Raw genomic sequence first — 7287 nt, forward strand, 5'->3', positions numbered from 1 at the left:
CTGTTCACTCATCCTTTGCAAGGGGGAGCTGTGGGTCCCACACATATTCCACACTCCTGGGCGCTGATGCTCCAAAATGTACCTTCTACACATAACCACAAGCCTTACTCTATTCACCCCTCCTCTGAGCCTGTAAATAGCTTTCCAATTTGACAACCCTCAATGGACAGCAACCGTATTCCATTCTGGTTTATAGATTGACTCCGTACCACACACAGCTCTCCACAGTTTCAACTAAAAAGCTTATCACTATAGCTAAACTGTACTATTCTCAAGGCGAGTGCTTCCTCAGTGGCTGCTGTGATATTTGCTTTTAGAAAAATTTTAACAGAAAAATGTTGGTACCTCCGATGATATTTCCATAGCAGTAAACCACCTCAAGATTGTTCTCTAATACAGGACAGAGACTAAATGCCAGGAAAAGAGAAGTTCCCCCAATGTTATGCTAGGTAGACTTCAGGTCCAAGCCTGGTTAGACTGAAAAAATGTATGCCTGGTGCTGAAACCGTACTAGTTTTGTCTTCTTAGTTTTCCCATCTTTTTCCTAACTCTATCTTCAACCTTTGCCATGCAGTTCCTTCCTGATGTTAAAGTGTTGAATCTCACTCTCACTTTTGTTCTCCAGGAAGTTTTCTTTTCCAATCTCTGTTTATTCAAAACACACCCTGCAGTCACTCCTACCTACTCTCCATCTGTTCTGATGCAATTCCCTGGAGGACCTACTGATCACTTGGGTGCTTCTAATCAGCTGTCTTCACTTAACTGTGTTTTTTGTTGCATTCTATTAAGTTGAGAACATTCCCATGCATTCTCAGATGGCCGAGCATCTTTACAATGAGTAGAGACTGAATTTTGTCAAATCCCCTTTCTATATTTTTTGCAATCTCATTTTTGAAACTAGCTACTCCAATGGATTTTAATGAGTGATGTCAAAACAATGAGCTAGCCTTGAATATATGTAAGTTCCACTTGGTTAAGATATTATTTATACATTGCTAATATTGGCTGGATAGTATTTTATGTTTACCTATGATCTTAAGGGATATTATTCAATAGATTCCTTTTTAAACTGGTCCTTGATTTTGGTATCAGTACAATACAGACTTGATATACATTTGGAAGTGTTCTTTCCTCTTATTTTTAGCACAAATGTATGCATTTAGAGACAATTTCTCCCTTCAATGTTTAACAATGTCCAGTGAATTTATCTGAGCCTAGATTTCTTCACAACATAACTTTATTTAAAAATGTGCTTTCTTATTTTATGAAACTTTTTATGTTTTCTGTTTCAACCTGATTTAATTTTAGGAATTGTGAGGAATTTCATTTATTTCTTCTAAAGTTTCAGATATGTGCAGCTTCAAGGTCTGCAGCAGTAGTCGACATTTTTCTCCTTGATAACCATGATATATTTTTTCTCTATCTCCCCCTCTCTTCCTTTGTCAATTTTTCTAGATGACATTTGGATTTTTTCATAAAACTACAGATTTCTCTTACTGATTGCATCTGTTTTGTTAGCTTTCTAAAATTCACTGACTTCTCTTTTTTATTATTTATCTGTCCGTTGCCTGCTTTTCCCAGGGTTTTGCAATGCTATACAAGTGCTTTGCTCTTGAGCTACAGCCCAATATTCTCCAATTTCATGTTCATACTTTGAGATATTTCTTTTATTCTGCATAATATAATTTAATGTGAATGTATATCATCCTCAACTATATTAGTTGTGTTCCTTATATTTTGTGATGATGGCTTCTTGTTTTACTTGGGTCACAATATTTTTAGTTCCACTAATATTTCTTTGTCTTATCAGTTCTTTAGAAATGACTTATTTAGCTAGTAGTTGTTTCAACATCTCCTTTTGGTCTTTATATTGCTCTTTTGTACTTTGATTCCATTATTATCACATATCATGCTGTTTGTGATTACATTAATTTCAATTTCTTAAACTATGTTTGTAGCATGTTGACAGTGTTTCTGTCCTGCAGGATCCCACAGCTGTTTAGTCCCAAATAAACACACAGAGGCTTATATTAATTGTAAACTTTTTGCCAATGGCTCAGTTTTCTTATTGTCTAGCTCTTTCTTAATTATTAACACATTTCTATTAAACTATGTATTGCCATGAGGCTGTGCCTTGCCTATAATGCTCTAAAATGCTACTCCTTTGGTTTCTACATGGTATCTCTCTCAGGACTCTCTGCATTTCTACTCCCAGAATTCTCTTATTCTGGTAGCCCTGCCTATACTTTCTGCCTGTCTACATCCTGCCTGTCCATTAACCAAAGCAGTTTTATTCATCAATCAATAATAGAAATATATGTTTACAGCATACAGAATGACATCCCCCATTAATGACATAAGTTATAGTCTGCATTATTGAAAACAATTCATACCTGCTTGAAAAAGTGTGTGTTATTTCATGAATTACTCCCTAAATACCAAGTGCATCACATTATTCAGTTATTCTCTAATTTTGCTGGATAATGTATATATGTATATATGTTTTACTAGTTATTCTAACAATTATGAAATATGAAGCAATGAAGTAACAAAGTTATGGACTGCTTTCCTTCTGTTTTTATTTTATGATGCTGAATATATAACTTAGATGTTTATACATGCTAGGCAAGTGTTTATTTATGGATTATATCCCTCGCCTTCTTTTTACTTTTCTATTTTGAGACAAAGTCTGTTTAAGCTCAGATGCCAGAAATGGAGGAGACTCACAAAATTCTGGGAGATTGAAGAGAATTGCAAGTGTCATAGGCAAAGACAATGTAGTCTCTTTGCTGGCAAACTGATCCACACATGGAGACCCGCAAACATGCAGACCCACACACCGACTACACAGGGAAGGTATTCAGGATTGTATTTATATACAATCACATATATGTGGCATTTTCTATAAATAGCTTTATAGAAAGCTATTTTACTTTTATGTTTCTTAGACATCTGGTTGTAGTCATTTGTTACTGACTCAGCTCCCCAGATACTCAGCTTTAGCCTTAATGGCAATGCCAGGTATCCACATTATTGTAATATTGTCTACACCTAAACATACTGCTTTTTGTTCCCTTCAGGCCTTACTGACTTGTCCTGCATCTCATGCAAGCCTTGAACTTGAGATCCTAATCTTCTTCCCTTAGCCTCTATATCAGCTGGGATTATGAGGCTGCTCTACCACGCCAATTTAATTTTTCTTTTCTTTGTTTCATTATAAAACGTATCTTTATTGTGACAAATCCAAATAGTATACAAATGCACACAGTAAAATGAGAATGATCATGGTAGCCCAGAACATCTGAACTGGTAAACTGTCTGAGTGAACGTGCAGATCTGCCTCACAGACTTTGAGGCTGTGTTCTTCAGTGATATCACAATTCAAGGAACTTGGTCTTTGGGTCTTTGAACCTTTGATTCATGTTTCTTGCATCTTTTCTCTGTATTTGAAGAATAACAGAGAGGAGGAAGTCATGAAGTAATAGATAAAAATCCTGTTGCATCCAAAGTTGGTTTTGGTCTACTGTTGTTTTCTTCTTGGCAGCAGCCCTGTGTTCTTGCAAAAAAAAAAAAAAAAAAAAAAAGAAAACAAACAAACCTAAATATTATAGAATTTTTATTTGTTAGTCTGTGACTTCCTCTCTCTAGTACCCTTCTAGTACCTTTTTTAAGAAAAATTCATAATTTACATATGTTTTTGATATAATTACCCAGCTTTTCTAATTGGCGTAAGCTGTAGACTAGGTACACCTCTTAAAAACAACAACAACAAAAAAAAACCAGCTTGTTTCCTTATATATAATTCCAACAAACCACTCATTACTGTCAAAATTGTTCAAAAATTGTTTTATGCATTAAGATAGCACGAGTAAACAGTGGGAACATCACATCTTTTCTCCTTTGTTTTCATCACATTTATCTACATACTTAGTATCACTGGAAGAAGACCTGTGATTATAAGATGTATTCTACATGTATTTGAACCATTTACCATATACAGAAGCAGTGAATGGAATTCTAGAATTAAAATGGATACAAATTTCCCAAAACTTCCCGGTGGTTAGTCTTTTCTCCAAAACCGACCAGTAATTTGAATTAAGATGGAAATTAGAAAGTAAGGAGATTAATTTGAAATACTTTACAATTTTAAGATTTATTTTTTATTAGCTTTAAATATGATTAGGTCATGGAGGGGTATGTGCATATGCCTGAATGTACCCACAGTGACCAGTGATACCAGATCTCCTTGGATCTGGAGTTACAGGTCATGGTATGCCTCTTGATATGGGCACTGGGTACCAATCTTGGGTCCTCTGAAAGAGCAGCAAATGCTCTTAACCACTGAACAGTCTCTCCAGCCTTAAATACCTTATGTCAGATACAAGTTTTAGCACACTAATGAACAGATAGGAAAAAGTTTTAAGATGAGTGAAAATTAAACAAAAAGTACTGGCAAAATAATAAATGGATTATTGAATGAATGGTTAAACATATGGCCAAGCTATAGGAATTGGGCAACTAAAGCTAATTCTTTATTCTAGGTATATTTATTCTCCTACAAAGATTTCATTCCTTTAAATAAATGCCAATTAAGCCTACAGAACATGTTTTAGGGTAGTATTTAATCTCATTCTGCCTAAATTATAGAGAACTGTAAAGAGTTAATGTTATCAAAAAGTCATTCTGAAAATAATGTAAATATTTGAATTTCAATATTTGTCTACTATCATGTCTATCTTTATCACCAGTACTTTCAGAAGGAAATTCTAGCCACATTGTTAAAAGCATAGCTTATTAATTTTGCTGTGAAATATATGAATATACCTACAGCATTTATGTATTATGTGCAAAATAAGCATTGTATTTTTTACATAAATATGTACCACTTCTCTATATATAAATTCATGTCTCCTTTTCTATTCTTGTTAAGTTTACTTCATTAAATTTAAAGCAATCTTCACATAGCAACTAGGTTTACATGAGAAATTGTATAAAAAAGTTTCATTGTAAAATGAAATGCCAAGCTGCTTTTTGAATTGATTAAACAGCAACTAACGTCTTCAAGGATTTTAGCACATTATGACCCTGTCCTACCAATCTGTTTAGATACTGATGCTTCACCATATGGGGTCAGAGTGGTGGTTTCTCACATAATGCCAAATGACCTAGAAAAGCTCTTAGCATTTGCATTGTGAAAACTTGCTGAAGAGTTAGGCACAGATGGGAGGTTTTACCTTGCACATTGAGATGTGTTGTCATTAAACTGCTGCATATCACTTCTCTGTATATTTTGGCCATCAAGAAATCCATGGTGCTGAGCTTCTAACTTCTTTGCTTTATACTTGGTTGCTTATAAACTTGAAGGAAAGAAAGATACCTTGAAAGAACTGGTAACCATAGGTATCCTAGGAGAACATTTCCCTATATGAGAGAGTGGCTTTGGGTATCAATTTCATGGTGGAAAAAGGAACAAAGACTTTTGTAAATCTTAATGAACACTGATACATTCATACAGAAAAATTATTTCACGAGCTGTGTAACAATGTATCCTAAATGAACATAAATGGTACAGAAAAATCCCAAGATATCAGGATAAAGCAATTTTAGAATGTTCACAGTACTATCAGTAAGAAAATAGTTATTTGAAACTGTGAATAAAATTTGACTTTACACAAATAAGGTCAAACCCTGAATACATTGGGCAGAACAGAAACAGATATGCTCTTTTATTTTTTCAAAGACAGAAAATAATTTGTTGTTCTTCCCAATGCTACATATGTTACAAATGAGCAGACAGGAAGCTAAATAACAAAGGATATTGCTGCTGACATTAAGCAAGTTATGTCTTAGGGTCAGGAAAGCCAAGAAAATGTGAATGGCAATTAAAAGACATGGACTCTAGTTTAGTTTAATTAAAATACATGGCAAGGGAGAAATGAGTAGCTGTGAATGGCACAGGGGTGCAACTAATTGAGAGAGTCAGAAGGCATATTATCTGTCTTTGATTGAGAGGGCAAGGACATTTTTTTCACTCATTGCCCCATGGTTTCCTCTGTTAATTTTCTATCATTTTCATATTGGTTTGCTGATGAATGTATTTTGCTCCCACTTTCATCATCCCTGTTTTAATGATGCACAGTCACTCGACCTTGGTCTCTCCTCATAAAAAGACCACTACTTCAACAAATGGTCATAATAAAATTATAACCTTGAAAAATGTATCCTTAGCAAAAGGTGAGTTCCTGTTCTTCATTTTCAAAAATTTTGAGATCTGTCCAGTTCATGAGATTTGAAAAGAGAGGGGTTATCCTGAGCTATTTCTCCCAGTTCCCAAACACGGCCAAATCCCCAGAGATGAGTAAACTAAACCTTTATTTTCAAATAGTTTGGTGATGTCTTGTTCTACATGATTTTGCATCTAGTGAGCCTGCAAAATACATGCGTTCCAGTTAAATACACACTAAATCTTCTCATTCTGCTGTCTGATGGGTGATTGGGTAATTTGTTTTTGGCCTTCGGTTAAGGTCTTACTCTCTTTCACTGATGAGGGTATTATCTGTTAAATTCTGATTATGCATTAAATTCCCCCAAAGTTTTCCAACCAAGATTACAGCCAATTTTTAATTAGATAATTTTAGCATAAACAAAACAATATTATCTTAAAAGAAGTTGTGGTAGGTGTGATTAATGCAAACAGTGTGGAAGCCTCAAAACAGTGTTTTCATTACTGAACTAAATAAAATACTCAGGGCATAGACATTCCAATGTCATCAAACCCCAGAAGCCATTGTCTGTTGCCTTTTCTGGAGTTAAATAGACTAGCCCTTTTTGTAAGCTTGCTTTCGAGTTTACACTTCCCTTAGAATGCTCTTTCCTTGATGCTTTCTTGGATGAAAGAAAGCTCTTTATGCGAACAGCTCAAACTTCTGTAAGCTTAAAGAAGCTGCTTCGAGGAGCAAACTGCTTGCCAGAAAGACTGCTAGGAAAAGGGAAATTTACAAGGCATTATCAGGATGAGAAACTTGCCCAAGTGGAAATTGTTATGTGGGGAATGGATGGTTTGTAGAAACAGGGGGCAGGAGGAGAAATTCTGAATGCATCCACTTTTACACTGAATTGTCTCCCATATAAAAGAAATTTGGAGAAGATAGGGGGAGCAGAAGAGTTGGATTCTATTTGCATATACGTATGTGATCTTGCATATTCTTTTATAAAAGCTCACCAAGGGTAAAAGTTATGTGTTCCCAGAGCCTACTCATATATAAATATTTCAGCATGTAGTATATG

This window comes from Cricetulus griseus, chromosome X, assembly GCF_003668045.3.
Source record: "Cricetulus griseus strain 17A/GY chromosome X, alternate assembly CriGri-PICRH-1.0, whole genome shotgun sequence".
Classification (NCBI taxonomy): Eukaryota; Metazoa; Chordata; class Mammalia; order Rodentia; family Cricetidae; genus Cricetulus; species Cricetulus griseus.